This window comes from Zonotrichia albicollis, chromosome 36 (genome assembly GCF_047830755.1).
Source record: "Zonotrichia albicollis isolate bZonAlb1 chromosome 36, bZonAlb1.hap1, whole genome shotgun sequence".
Lineage (NCBI taxonomy): Eukaryota > Metazoa > Chordata > Aves > Passeriformes > Passerellidae > Zonotrichia > Zonotrichia albicollis.
The window spans coordinates 874396-889356 of record NC_133854.1 but is presented as its reverse complement, the minus strand read 5'-3'; the positions used below and the strand labels follow the sequence as shown (position 1 = coordinate 889356).

The 14961-nt window shown below is 51.3% G+C and overlaps 1 long non-coding RNA gene across 1 annotated transcript; it reads right to left on the bottom strand.

The window, feature by feature from the left end:
- Positions 1 to 8103: 8103 nt before the first annotated feature.
- On the bottom strand, positions 8104 to 14153 carry LOC141726583 (uncharacterized). Its single transcript, XR_012577712.1, has 3 exons — positions 13815 to 14153; positions 13174 to 13370; positions 8104 to 8883 (listed from the first exon to the last, which is right to left on the bottom strand). It is a non-coding gene; the product is annotated as an uncharacterized LOC141726583 (long non-coding RNA).
- Positions 14154 to 14961: the final 808 nt, after the last annotated feature.

Sequence of the window (14961 nt, the reverse complement as noted above, 5' to 3'; positions counted from 1 at the left end):
CCTCTCCAGCAGCTCTCCCTGCTCTCCCTCGCCTGCAGCTCCGTGCCTGGGCTCAAAGCTGGCCTAGGGGCAGGCTCAGAGGCAGCAGGCCGCGTGCTCCCCCTGCGTCTCCCTTCGGGCCCTGCCTCATGGACACCCTGGCACTGAACGCTGCCTCGGGCTGCTTTGTCTCTTGCAGGCAACTCTGATGCTGTGGAGGATTGCCCCCATGTATGAGTGGCACTGTGCCATTCTGCTTCATTCTCCCCAACTGTTTGTGGCTCTGCTATTGCAAATTTTCACCACCACAGAGCAGATGCCAGGGGATGTTGAAACTGGGAGATTCTGGGGAGCGTGCCGGGAAGAACACGGCCTTCCCTGCCATCCCCACAGGTGCCAGTCGCTCTGTCCTTCCCACGCCCTCATGGCCAGGGCCTGTGTACCCAGCGTGACCTGGCCTTTGCTCGGTGCGCAGGTTTGCAGTGCAGACCATGAAGGCTCTGCTCTCCCGCCTGGGCTTTGACAAGAAGCTGGTGGCTCTGGAGAACAAGCGGGTCTGGGAGAAGCTGCTCTGTGCCGACACCCAGCACTATGCAGCAGGTCTGCTGGCCAGGTGAGATCCCCTACTCCCCACCGCCACCGTCAGCATTTGTGCCCCCTGCCCAGAGTGCCCAACACAGTCCCTGGGGCTGTAAGCGAGAGGGCCTTGTCAGCGAGGGAGGGCCGAGCAGACTGGAAAAGGCTGAGAGAGGAGGATGCCCAGCAGCAGCTGCCTCCCAAGGGCCCCATGTCCCCTTGCAGAGTGCTGGGGAAAGATCACACCTCTGTGAGACCACGCCTGGGAGAGGTCTGCCCACCCGGCTCAGGGCCTTGGTGCCTTTCCCCTGCCAGGGAGATGCGCCGTGGCTTGAGCCCCTTGTGTCCCCACATGGCCTCACACCTGCTCAGCCTGCTCATCGGGAAGCAGCCCTGCTGGGATCTGCCTGCCCTGGCGTTCTTTGTGGAAGTGAGCCTGATGGCCAGTGCTGCCTGGCTGAGCTGCCTGCCAGCTCTCAGGCCTCTCGTAGCTGCAGCCGCCTGGGAGGCTGCCCGCACCCACTGCTGCTGCTTTGGCCCAGCCCTGTGAGGCTCCGGGCTCCTGCCGGCCTGCTCCACCATCACTGCCCTGTGCCTTTCAGCTCCTGGAGTGTCTGGACCTGAGCAAACATGGTCCCAGTGCCCTGCTGGTGGTATCCAGGCACCTGCTGAGCCTGTGCAGGGACAGGCTGCGCCTGGCGCTCAGAGGCCTCGTGGTGCTCAGCAAGGAGCCCTCGCTGGTGAGAAGGGGGCAGTGGCTGAAGCCACGCTGGCAGTGTGGGGCTGGGCAACGCAGACCTCTGGGCTTGGCTGGCCTTTGGCAGCAGAGGCAGCTGCTCCCAACTCTCCTGCCTCCTGCTTCAACTGCCACAGTGCCCCAAGCAGCTGTTGGTGCTGCGGCCATTCACGGCTTCACAGCACAGCCTGGTCTTGCGCACAGGCCGGAGGAATATGCTGCCTCTATCCACACCTGGTGGAGCAGCTGGCTGATCCAGATGCAGAGGTGGTCTGGATGAGCCTCTGTGTGCTCACACATGCGCTCCAGGACAAAGACCTCCTGCTACCCAGTGTCACCACCCTGAAGCTGGCTGAGTCCCTCCTGCCACATTTTGAGAACGTAAGGCTCTGTGCCCCCAGCCAAGGGCACTGGATGCTACCTGGAAACTGTGCTCTGTGCAGTTCTGGGCCTTTGCCTCAACGGGCCTGGAGTAGCTGGTGCTGAGGTCTTTTCCTTTCCTTGCAGGACAACAGCCACGTGCAGCTGCTCTCCATTCAGCTCTTTTGCAAGGTGATGGAGCTGGTAGTGGAAGAGGGGGAAGAGCTTCTCATGACATTCATGAACCAGAGCCTGCTCCCTCTATTCTTGCGCTGGCACGATGAGAACCTGTACGTGGCCAAGGTGAGGTTTTGTGTGACGGTGCCACAACCCTGGCAGGGGCCTTGGCCGCCTTCTGCCCTGGCACAGCTCCAGCCTCCCCATGGCCGTGGCACAGGGACACAGGTCCTGTGCCCTGGGCTCGGGTGCCAGCTGCAGCTCTCTGCCGCTCTCCAGGCCTCTTTCCAAGCCCTGCTTTGTGCGGCACGCTTCCTGAGGAGGAGGGACCTTGAGGAGCTGCTGATGAAGGCGTGGCGGATTAAGTTTGCTGAGAGCCTGGTAAGGACAGCCCAGGAGCTCAAGCCCTGCCCCCGGTGCTCGGTGCAGGGGGCCGGCAGCTGTGGCCCTGCCCAGCACCGCAGCAGGGCCCGCCAGCCTGCGCCCACCCTGCTGCTCCCTGCCCTGGGCCGTGCGGGCCGGCTCGCCCTGTGCTGGGGGAGGGAGAGCCCGGCCGAGGGGCTGAGCCTGTGCCGAGCATTCCCTGCTGGCGCTCCCCACAGCTGCTGCAGGACGAGAGCCGAGCAGCCGAGAGCCCACAGAGGACCCTGCGAGAGGCAGCCCTCAGGTTCATGGGTGAGCCAGCAGCCCCGCGCCCCTCCCTGCCCCCGGCCCAGCTGCTGCCCGGCTACAGTGAGAGCCGCGCCCGGGCCGCTGCAGCCGGCTGGGATGGCCCTGGCAGGAGGCTTTCCTTGGATTTCCTCAATCTGGCCTCTGACCTTGGCTCTGTTCCTCTCTCTTCCAGCTCTTCAAACCCTGAAGGAAGATGAGAGTCCATCGTGCCTGAGCAAACTGCTTCAGCTGATCTTTGAAGGAAGATCTGCAGGACTTTGTCTGATGGATCAGATGTACCAGCGTCCATCAACGATTTCAAGTGCCCATTGAAGATGGGAGCACCTGCAGAACAGGATGGACCAGCTGGAGCTCCAGGCACGGCTCTGGCTGCTCAGAGCTGAGCCTGTGGGAAGCTCCAGCAGCTCCTGCCATCTCTCTCCCTGTTGGCAGCCCCCTCCCTGCAGCCCTCAGGCCCTGCCCATCCCCTTTTCTGCCTCCCAGCTCACCCCTTACCTTTGCTTTCCCTTAATGAACAGTTTGGGTTTTTCACTTGACCCGTGTCTCCATGTAGCTGAAGCGACGCAAATCCTGAGCCTGGGGACACGCAGGGCCCTGCTGCCCTTCTCCTGCCTGCTGTGTTCCGGGCATGGGCAGAGAGGAACAAGGGCAGTCAGGCTGCAAAGGTGCCTGTCCCGCTGCTCCAGCTGCACAGCACCGTGCAGTTAAAGGGCGTGCTGAACACGCTGAAGGGGACAAGGACCCTGGGTTTTAGAAGAGCCAGCTTGAAAATGCTGTGAACCCAGCTGTGCAGGATTCCATGGCAAGCATCCACCAAGGGCAAAGGAGCTTGCAATGCTGGAAGGTTTCACAGAGAGCTTCCTCAAAGCACAGCAGTGCTCCATCCCTACACAGGGACAGGAAGAGGGCAGAAGCAGAGAGCGTCGTGGCCTAACAGTGAGCTCTGGGTGTGCCTAAAAGCAGCAGCAGCAGCAGCAGCAGCAGCAGGGAGCAGCTGAGACTCGGAGGCGCGACGGTCCCAGTGGCTGCAGCGCTGTCAGGCAGTGCCTGCACCTTCGGTGTGCTTCTGGCAACTCTGGTCTCCCCACAGTGAGCAATGGCAGCCCCTGCCTCAGGCCCAGTCAGAAACCCAACCAAGTGAGACCAGAGGGAGGAGACCCTTCCCACCTCTCTTGAGCAGGACTGAAAAACAGCCGCTGCGTCTTCCTGCCCTTCTGTTTGGGCTGTGCTGAGCCCAGAGCCGGCCAGCTTGTGTCCTGCTGTCCCAGGAGCATTTTGGGCGGGCAGGAGAAGGGCTGCGTGCACAGCGGAGCATCCTGGAAGGGGCTCACCAGAGCCTCCTGCGGGAACAGGCTGCAGGGCGTGGAGGTTCTGGGACATCACACCGTAACCAATATGATCTAGTGAAGCCAAATTTATTATCCTTTAAAAGACTCTGTTTAAAATACGTCTCTGCTATCCACGTGTCTCTAGCTAATACATGATTGGTTAATCCTAGGTGTTCACACATCTTAATTAGAATTCTGATTGGATCATCTAATTTTTTATGCATCTTGCTGTGGTTGTCTGGCCCACCCATGTCTCACTTTGCCAAGCTTGCTGACAAACTTGCTGAGTCCTGATGACTCTTCTTCTTGTATCTTTTTCAAGGATATACTGAGCCCATTTCTGAATATGTCCATAATTCATTCTTTGTGAAGGTGTACATTGTCCATTATTACAAGCAGGCTGGATTGTGCATCGGCTGAATATGGCCATTGTCTTGCAAAAACTCCTCCATTCTGTCTCTGAGCCAGCATTCGAGCCAGTTAAACAAAATCTTCCCTCTCACACTGTAAAGAATGTGGAATTAGAGTTGGAATGTGACCATGAAATAGAAGCAGCTCAGAAACGAAAGCAGAAAAAAGGTATTCCAGAAGCTATTGCAGAAGGGACTTTTCTCTCAAATTATGTAGTAAGTTGAGAGCTGTAATTTCACAATTTGGTTGAAAATCCCAACATGCACAGTCACTTCTGCAGTATATTTTCCATCTAACACATTAATGCCAGCTGATGTGCATACCCTAATATGACTCAGAATGCCACCCTATCAGCAGGTGGTGTTTCATAAAAGCTGGGAGGAAAAGTGTGCTCAAGAAGCAGCAAGACCTGGAGTGCAGGGTGATCCTCTGTATGGTTTAACAGCACAACAGTTACTTGGCAAGGGGCCCTGGGCTACTGCCACTGCCCAGGCTCAGAGCATTGATCAAGTCTTGCAGATGAGCAAACAACTGGCATATAATGCTGTCCTTGCACTTTCAGATGGGTTACACACTAAATCTTTTACACAGATCTATCAAAGAAAGAATGAAGACTTTGATAAATTTGTAGACAAATTGCATGAAGCTATCTATAATCATTCTGATTTAAATTCAGACACAAGGATACAATTGTATGGACTTTGAGATCATTACTCTATTCCAAATAGCTTTCCCTTCAGTCACAAGGGCCTTCCATCTCCTCTAAAAATTGCCTGCTGAAACTCTTCTGCTCCCTTCCAAATCAGTTCACTACTCCACCATAACCCTTGAAGCACAGACAGACGACTCTTCAACTAATTATAGTAGAAAAGAAGGGTATTTATTGCAGCGCTGGACACATGTGAACTAGTTTCCAAAGACACGTGCAAGGAGTTGCAGACTCCTGCTATTTCTACAGAAAAGGTTTTACATTAGGTTTCTAAGGACCCATAATACATAATTCTTACCTGCCTGCTTCGCATTTTTATCAGCTGAATATCTATTACAGCTGTGCAATTCTACTCCCTTAACTGGGTTGGTGGGATTTTGAAATGAGGGTGTGGTCGTATGGGAGGAAGAAAGCCGTCTTCCTCATGGTGAACTCTTCTCCCATGGCCAGCTGGGAAGACCTTTGGACCTGCTCATGGTCCAAGCCTCTCCTAACTGTTCAGTTATTCTTAAGGCAAGGTATTTCTATTGTCTCTGCTTCTTCACAATTGCTTCCTCTATCCCTGTCACTCCTAGCTTTATGTTCCTAATATATTTGGTACTCTTTAACTAAGGTATGTGATTTCTTCTAGCTGTATTACCAACTTAGTTTCTTACCTCATTTTAAAATCTTAACTAAAATATGCAGTCTCCTACCATCCCAATTGTATTCCCAGCTGGCCCCTCGACCCATGTGCACTTTTCAATTATCCTAATTACATTTTCAGCTAACCCCTTGACACACCTCAGGCACATCCCTGACTGCCTCTCTCCCAGCAGCTCAGAGCTGCATTGCACAGCGCTTGCTGTGCGCCAGAGAGCACAAAGCAGGCTGGCCTGGTGGGCCTGAATATTTCTGCCAAACACTCTGCATCTCACACCTTTGCTCTGGCTCAGTGCAGAACTGCAGGATTGCAGGCGCTTCCTCCCAGAGCTGCGTGAGGCGCTGGCTCCTGCAGATGGGCCCTGCCAAGCTGTCCCTGCCTCACGCTGGCCTCGCTTCCCTGGCACAAGTGCCGGGCCTGAAGGAGCTGCCCTGTGCTCCAGCCTGCCGGGCAGCCTGGCTCCCTGCCCCGGTGCCCAGAGTGCTGCACACACTGCTGGCCTTTGCCAGGAGTCGCAGGGCAGCCGGCAGAAGAGGAGGAATCCTCAGCCAGCCCAGCGGCCCGTGGCTGCCCTTGGCCTTTCCGTGCTCCTGGGCACACTCCAGACGGCCAATGCCTCCAGGCCGGGCTGTGCCCAGCATGGCTGCGCTTCCCCTCGGCAGCAGCCAGCTGCCACCTGGGCTCTGAGAGTGGAGGATTCGCCCGCTCCCAGCAAGAGGCACCCAGGGCCCGGCTGCTGCCTCTTGCAGCTCCAAGGGCCTCCTTCCAGCCTGCCGCTGCCGGGGCTCAGGCTGCTCCGGCCTCTGCCAGGGCTCTGCTGGGGCTCCAGCCCGGGCAAGGCCGGGCCCGCTCTCACCTCACAGGCGCTGACAGCTCTGCGCCACAGGAGACCTTCCCGAGCACCCTCTCTGATCTTTCTGCTTTCTCACTTGAGCAAGGCTCTCCTCCAGCCAAAGAGATTATTGCATTTAGGGATACAAATCCAAGTGGCAGCAATGTCCCAATGCTCTTCAGTCACAGCTGAAGGCCTGCATCTGCGCAAGATGTTTGGGCTGCTCCATTCTTCCTTTGGTTTTGCCTTCAAATGCCATTGCCCTTTCTGCCTCAACTAGAAGTGTCACAGATGTACCAAAACAGGCCAGTGTGCTGGCCAAGGGCAGTTTGCTCTGGAGGTGATGAATGAAGAGTCTTCCCAACTTTGAAAGCAAAGTTGGGAAAAAACAACAATCACTTGTTTTAAAATTTTAAAAGTTTAATAGCAATAAAATGGTTATTAAGATAGGAATAAAATTTAGAGTAATAAGAATTTGGACAATCAGAGTTAGAACAGTTAGAACATAAAGGACAATAAAAACAAAGACATACGGACAGTCCTGGTGCCTCCTGGGGAATTATGCCCCGAAAGCACACACGCTAACAAAGGATTAACCCTTAAAAGAAATAGCCTGTTGCATATTCATATATCTCATACATGAGGCATAAATTCTTTTCAAACAAAGGGTGTTCTCTGCTTATTGTCAAGTTCTCCCCCTTAATCCTGTTGGCTCCATTAAGTCAGGAAGGAGGTGGAAGAAAGTTGGTCATTTCACATAAGGACGCAAGAATTCTTCCCTTGGGGCTTTTGGTGTCCTGTTGCTGTCATCTCAGGGCAAAGAATTTCTTGATTACCCCATCCCTTTCTTGAGCTAGTTAAAAAAGTATCTTACATTGCACAGCTCCTGTTTTACATAATGTTATAACCAAAAACTAGTTTTACCACTGAAATAATTACCAATATAGCTGGCCGGGACGAACATGAGCTTGTCTGGCCTTTGCTGCCTGACCAAATAGCGGCAACTGTGGAATTTTACCCCAGAGACACTTTTGGCAAGCTGGATGCTGCAGCTGGGCGCTTGGAGGCAAGTCCAGGCATGCAGGAGCTCAGCTTTACCTTTGGAGGAGAAGCTTTAAGGCCAGGTGAAGGAAAGGAGTCGGTTCTGATGGAGGGTTTCTATCCAGAGCTTTATTCCTGGCCCACAGGCCTCTGAATCCAGCAAGGGCTCCAGGAGAACTCCCAACCGCATGGTTTGCTCGCCCTTTTACCCGGGGCAGAGGGGCAGGGAAGGAACACGGGGATCACCAACCAGGTAAGAGGCGGGGAAGTGTCAAGGGACAGAGGACAGCTGGATGGCCCAATGTCCTTCCAGGAGGGGAGGGCATCTTTGGAATTCTGCCAATCACTCGCCGCCCTTCTGGAATGCCAGGATGGACAGACAGCGCTCAGCAGGGGTCAGGGTGTGGAAAGGAGGGATGATTGACACACCTGGCAGGGAATGATCAGGGAGGAACCTGGGGTATCTGAGGCAAACCATGACATAGCACCGCAACATACCACACTACTTAAAAAAATACAGTACTACTGACTAAGACAACATAACACATATAGTATATTAATTTATATATATATACATATATATATATATATATATATATATATTCATTTTAATAGCTGTGAAGTGCCTATCCTGTAATATGTACTTTTCACAACACCAAAGAAGCCATTGCACCATTAAGAGACAGCTGACAACTCAGAAGGAAATGCTTAGCTCGTTCACAGGGTGAGAAAGAAAGGATTCTTCCAGATGAGTTAAAGTTTCAGAAACTTTATTTATTTACAATCCTACTCTAGAATCCTCTAGGGTGGTATTTACAGAAAAATGGACAGGCACTAAATCAACCAGCCTAACCTTCTGGAGCTAACTAAACTAACTAACCTTCTAGGACTAGGTCAGGTTTTTAATAAAGCTGCATTCACCTTTGTGGATATAAAGGTGATGTTGCGAGCAGAAAGAAGAAGCAGAAGAGTTGCTGACAGACAAAGGGGTAGCAACCCAAATAAAATGACCCTTACAGCATCTACCAATTAGATTAAGAAAAAGATGCGTGCTTGCCTCAGGACAAAATAGAGCTACCAGTCAAGAGATGCTCGTGGACAAAGTGCAGCAACCAAACAAACAATGCATGATTATAGAAACCTGCAGGATAGGAAGTAATTATAAACTGTGTTTAGAAGCACAATAAATGGCTTCTCCTTGATTCACATGGGATTGTGCAGAGTCTTTGTCTTTTCTCCACATAATCCTGCTCTAAATCCTACTCTACAGTCCTACTCTACAATCCTACTCTAAGATGGCTATGGAGAAAATGGTCCTGGATGTGATTATAGCGCTGTTTGCTTCTCCATCCTCCTCTTCACTGAGATGATGAGCGGTGCCAGGGTGGATGCAGCCTCGGCTGATGTTACAAATGGATGCTGTTCACAAAAAAAACCCAAAAAACAAAACAGAAACAAAAACAAAAACAAGCAAAAAAACCACCAGAAAACAAACAAAACCCAAAAAAACAAAAACAATACAAAACCAAACCAAACAAATAAACAAAAAAAACCCAAACAACAAAAAGACAAAGAACAGTGAACCATTACTTTCGAAACTCAGTGCTTCACATGCTCAATTGGGATTGCTCTGGGTCCTAAAAAGGCCCAGAAAGAGAGGCAATGGGGCCATCTGCTCCCCAGCAGTCCCCGGCCCTCACAGGCAAACCTGGCCCAGAATCCCACTCATCCATTTATTCAGGTTTCTTTATCTTGTTGGGATTTTTGCCCCACCAGTGCTCTAGAAATGGTGCTTTCTGTCCCTGGGTTTCTTCCTTTCAGGAAACTCCAATGGCTCACAGGGGTCCCTGCCTTTGAAAGACAGGCACTGTGCTGATTCCTACAGGGACAGAAAGCAGTGTCTGCCTTTCCATGCCCTGCCCCTCGTGTGCTGGATGGCTCCTCCCTTCCCAGCAGGGCCAGCCCAGTGGCACTGGGCCCTGCAGTTCCCACTCTGCCACACAGCCTGGCAGTAACCCTGGCACAGTTCCCGTCTGCTTGAGCGTGCCAGGCAGCAGATGGGGCTGGGACAAGTCCCTCCCAGCTGTCCCTGTTTGCGTGGCAGAAACCTCTAAGGGTGGGTTGGGGGGCACAAACCAGGGCCCCTCAGAGTGAGCCCCCACAGCCCCTCCTGCCCACAGCCAAATCTCTGACTGCTCAGCTGGGACTGGCTTCCTTGGGTTCCTCCACCACCATTTCATGTCTCTGTACCCTGCATTGCTCTCCTTCAATTCTTTTGCCATTAGATAAAACTGAGCCCTCCACCAAATTACAAAAGAGGGCGACAGAAACAGTCAGAGGACAGAGCACCTCTCCTCTCAGGAAATGCAGAGGGAGCTGGAGTTATTCAGTTTTGTGAAGAACAGGCCCCAGGGAGACTTTATTGCCACTTTCCAAGATTTCAGAGTGGCTTTGAAGAAAGTGGGGGACATCATTTTTAACAGGGCCAGTTACAATAGGATATGGACAAATATTATTAAACACAAAGGGCATCTAATCAGAGTAGGCGTAAGGAAGAACTTCTTTTCTTGGCGCATGGTGGCACCCTGGCACAGCTTGCCCCAAGAGCTTGTAGGTGCCCCATCCCTGCAACCATTCCGGCTCCGGTGGCAAAGGGCTCTGAGCAACCTGATCTCTTTAAAGATGTCCCTGCTCATTGCAGGACACTTGGACCACAGGACCTTTACAGAGCCCTGCCAGCCCAGTCTAGGATTCCTCACTGTTTTCATTTGAAGAGCACCAAGAATGGAGGTGAGGAGGAAGGGAGCTCATCTGCTGCCTTGGGCTTGAGTGGAGGAGGAGCCCATTCCTCAGAGCCTGTTTCACCTGCAGCCCCTTCACATTTTACCTGCAGGAGCTCCTTGGCAGACCAGCGCCGCTCCTCGTCTCTCTGCAGGCAGCAGCTCAGGAAGTCACGCAGGCAAGATGAAAATAGGTTGGGCTGCTGCAGCTTTTGTCTTCCTCCTGTGGCTATCAGGAGTTGGGGCTGGGGAAAAAGGAGACACCAGGCTCCACCTGCTTCTTTCCCATCTGTCACTGCTCTCCCAGATCCCATTGATTAAGCTCCACTCTGCAGTGGCACTTTCTGCCCTGGCAGAGACCCAGAGATGACTTTCCTTTACCAACCAAAAACCCAAACTCCGATGCAGCCACAGCTTTCCCACTGTCCTGCAGATCTTGCCTTGGCAGCTGATTTCATTGGCTGACCTAGTTAGTGGGAACTACATCAGCACAAGCACATTTCCTTCCCTGAGGATTCATATCAGCTTGAGAGGCGTTTTGGAAGAAGGACTTTGCTGTACTAACTCTACTGTATCCAAGGGTTAGGATATGAAAAGTATCTCTGCAGTGCTTCTTGGTCCCTTAAGCACAGCTGCCATAAAACAAAACCAATCAAGCTTTCTTCTTTGTTCTTGAAAACAATGGGAATTGGAAGGGAAGAAAGGAAATCCACCAGGTATTCCTCAGGTAAGGAAACAAACATTTGGAATCTCATCTTCAACACAGACACATTAAGATGCATGCACAAATGTATTGGGATGAAAGCGCCTGCTGGGACACACAGGAGCCACCTGCAGCTCTGTCTCTCAGCAGTCTGAAAATTTCTGCTTTCCTTATATGGAAAAGAAAAGCTTTTCATGGTCAAATCAGAAGGAGAGGTTCCATCCCTACGGTCACCCTCTACCCATTTGGCTACACAAGTCAATGCATGAATGGTAGGCCCATCCCAGAAAGTGCCAGGAAACAAATGGGAGGTTTTGGCAGGCTCTCCACATCACCAGGCTCTGGCTTGGTGATGTGGAGAATGTTGCTTTGGGCTAGGAGAGAAACACGGTCACTGAGTGTTTCAGCAGCACTGCACAAGAAGCAGAATAGACTCTGTGGCCTTTAGACCCTCATGCCCAGGTTCCAGGCATGTTTCCCAGTGAGAAGAAACTGCACAGGGGGTTAAGTTCCTCTCTAAAAATCAGTGCCTTAGCAACTTTCTTGTGTTTGGGCATCCTTTCTTCATTTCTGGAAATTTGACACCAGTTCTGAGAGGCTTGCCTTGTGGTTTTAGGGGCATCTTCACAGACAGACAAGTGGGAACAACTTGAAACCCAAAGCAAATGTGTCCTGAGAAGAGCTGGGGAGTGTTTGCCTGTGGTGAGGCTTGAGCTGTCTGGCAATCCCTTTCCATGATGTGCAGAAACATCCAGCTGCTCCCCAGAACTCAGTCCCTCTGGGCACGCAGGCCTCTGGAAACCCCTGAGGATTCCAGCCTTTCTCCTGCTCAAGAGCATCTAACCTAAGCTGAGCTCCAGTTTCTTCAGCAAGGCCAAGGATGCTCACTTCCATGCAGCTGACAGTGTCCATGGAGCTCAGCAGGCCTTTCTGATACTCCTCAGGCCAAGGAATTACAGTGTAGATTGGCAAGACATCGGCTGATCATTGTCCAGTGTGGTTCATGTGGAACCAAGCTCTAACGCACTGACAAGTGAGAGAGGGAGAGAGCTCATTCTGCTTTTGCAAGATGGTATTTAGAAACATAAGACACCAACTTGGAACTATTCAAACCTCAACTTGCAGAATCCATCTCAAATAGACAAAAATAACAATGGCAAGAGGCCTTGGAGTCTCCATAAAAATGCCCACCACTGTCCTGATAACTCTGTGCTCGTGGCATTGAAATAGATGGTGACCAAAGAGACTTTGCTATTATCCTCTTTAAGCCAAAGAGAATTTCAAAGCCGGAAATGGCAATGCACTCCCCTTGTGTACAAATAATTTATGTGGCTTTCTGTCCTTTTCCCACACCACCAGAAGTGACAAAGAGGGTTTTATCCTGGCTCTCAGCTGAGCTCAGCCACTGGCCATGGTGGGGAGCTGGAGCCCTCCCTGTCATTAGAACTGTGCAGGCCAGGGATGGCCCTGCTCCTGTGGTAAAGAAACACAGCACCGGTGTCAACTGCCCATGTTGGATCCCAGCCCAGGCACCTGCCTGCAAGCTCATCAACTTGTTAAAGTACCAAGAAACAGGCAAAGGTTTGGCAAACAATTCTAACTGCAGTCGGAGAAAAACATCCTAAACTTCTCCAGGCCACCCACATAAGTGACTGAACAATGTACAGATGACTTGAAAGCCTGAAAGTTTCGAAGATCCATAGGGTTTGGAAAAGATGCTACAGAATGGAAGGGAAGAGCTGTGTTTAAAAAATGAAAAAACAAGCAGAACTGCTTGAGCATTGCTTAGGTAGTAGGTTTTTTTTCTCTTTTTCTTTTTTGCTTACTTTTCTTTTTCCTTTTTTTCTTATGTTTTCTAGGAAATTGAAACTGGGAAGGTCTAACCTCCATTGCTCAGGATGTTTATCACATGTCTGTCCTCTCCACTGAAAAATTCTTGTCCCTCAGAAACAGAGTTCCAACATTGTTCAAAAAACAAGTGAGAAATGTCAGGCATGGCTGGAGGCCAAAATGGCAGGTTTCTGAACTGGTTAGGTTTCTGAACTGCCACTTCCCTTTCTGATACAACCAAAGCTACAGCAGATGCTGATGTGTTGCAGGGGCATTTCTAGAAGGAGACCTTGGTGGAAGTGGTGCCAGCAGATGGCAATGGGATTTTGTCCAATGGCACACAGAGCATGGGACAGGTGAGAAAGACAGTGGGATCAGTGAGTATTTGCACCTTACCAAGACAGGAGTTGCATTCCAGGAAGGAACTTCTCGTTCCACCATTTCGATGCCCACGATTCCCAGAGACCATATGTCCACTTTGGGGCCACATGGTTGACCTGTCACCACTTCGGGCGCCAGCCACCCAGCAGCGCCGGCCACGGAGCTCCGTCTGCCCTGCTCAGGGCTGAGCTGAGCAAAGAGGCCAAAGTCAGCTGTGGAGAAAACAACAAACCATGAAAGCCAGCTCCAATTAGGAAACCAAGCAAAAGAATTCCCCACTCTTGGACTAAGAATGTGCTGTTGAATCTCCTGGAGAACTGTCCACGCTCAATTTCCTTGGGGCTTTAGCCAAGGGAGTATGGAATTGGCCACTTCCAAAAAACCCCAATTTCTCAATGCTGCTCACAGCAGTGGACTTCATTCCCCTGAAGCTTTAGATTGTAGCTCCCTCTCTCTGGAAGGGACACACACAGAGCAAGGCCACTCTTGACTGCTTGTGGTTCCTTCTACCTCTGTGCACGTTGCAACTGTGCCCTCAGCTCGCAGCAGGGGTCCCTGCACTGCCACCAGCACCATTTCTGGGGAGCTGGCAGTCACTCCAAGCAGCCCCACACCCACATCCCTGGAACGCTGCACCTGACCAAGAATTTACTGACCCAGCTTGACAGAGCCGTCAGTTCTGAGAAGGATGTTTCTGCTCTTCACATCTTGGTGGATGACGTGGTTTGAATGAAGAAATTGCAGTCCTTGCAGGCACTGAGAGAGAAAACAGAAACAGGAGGGCAAAAATGAGTGATGTGATTTCATCCCATATTACAGCGACCTTGGACGGTCACTGGGGTGAGAGAAGGACGAGAATCTTGTTTCTTGATCAGAAGGCTGGATTTATTGATATAAGATATATAATACATTATAGCTATACTAAAAAGAATAAGAAGAGAAGTTGCAGAGAGCTGCTCAGCTAAGAATAGCATAGAAGGAATGAATAACAAAGTTCTGTGTCCAGGGAATCTGTCCCTGAGCTGCTCCTGTGATTGGCCTTCAATGGTACACAAGGAAGATGAGCCAATCACAGGGACACCTGCTACACTTCACAGCAGCTGATAACAATTGTTTACATTCTTCTTCTGGGGCTCTGCTTCCCAGGAGATGGACAAACGCGAAAGAAAGGATTTCTATGAAAAAAATGTCTGCGACATTGGAGCCTCGGGCCAAGGGAAAAGCCACCTGGCAAGCAAAGCTGAAATCACAAGAGCTGCCTGATCACTAAGAGCTGAATATCTCCCTGCTGGCCTTGGCCTGAGAGCGAGCTGGCTGCTGGCACCCAGTGCCCTTGGGGACTGAGCTCTGCAGCTGGAACAGCTTGCATCAAAAAACATGCAAGGAAAAAAAATATCCTATGCAAGAAAATTTGCATAGGATAAGAGCAAGCCAGGCTGATTTAGTGCTCCAAAACAGGAGAGGACTGGAGCTTTTGTTCCTGCAGCAGGGAGGGCTGTGTGCCGCCTTGAGAGAGGAATGCTGCTTCTATGGGGACACCGGAGTGGTCAGAGGCTCCATGGCCTGTTGGGAGTTTGGCTGGCTAAGGGCTGGAAAAGTACAAAGCTGTGGCTGATTGCAAGTCCTGCACCTGCACAGACAGCGTGTCCTTGGGCCTGGCTGTGGTGGGATAACAAACAGTGAAAGAGACTGAGAAAAGAGAGATGGAACCCCAAAGGAACGAGGCAGAGTTCATGGTATAGGTTAACCAATAGATTGCTTGGCTTACAGAATATTCATAAGCTCATTATTTGCTGTATAAGT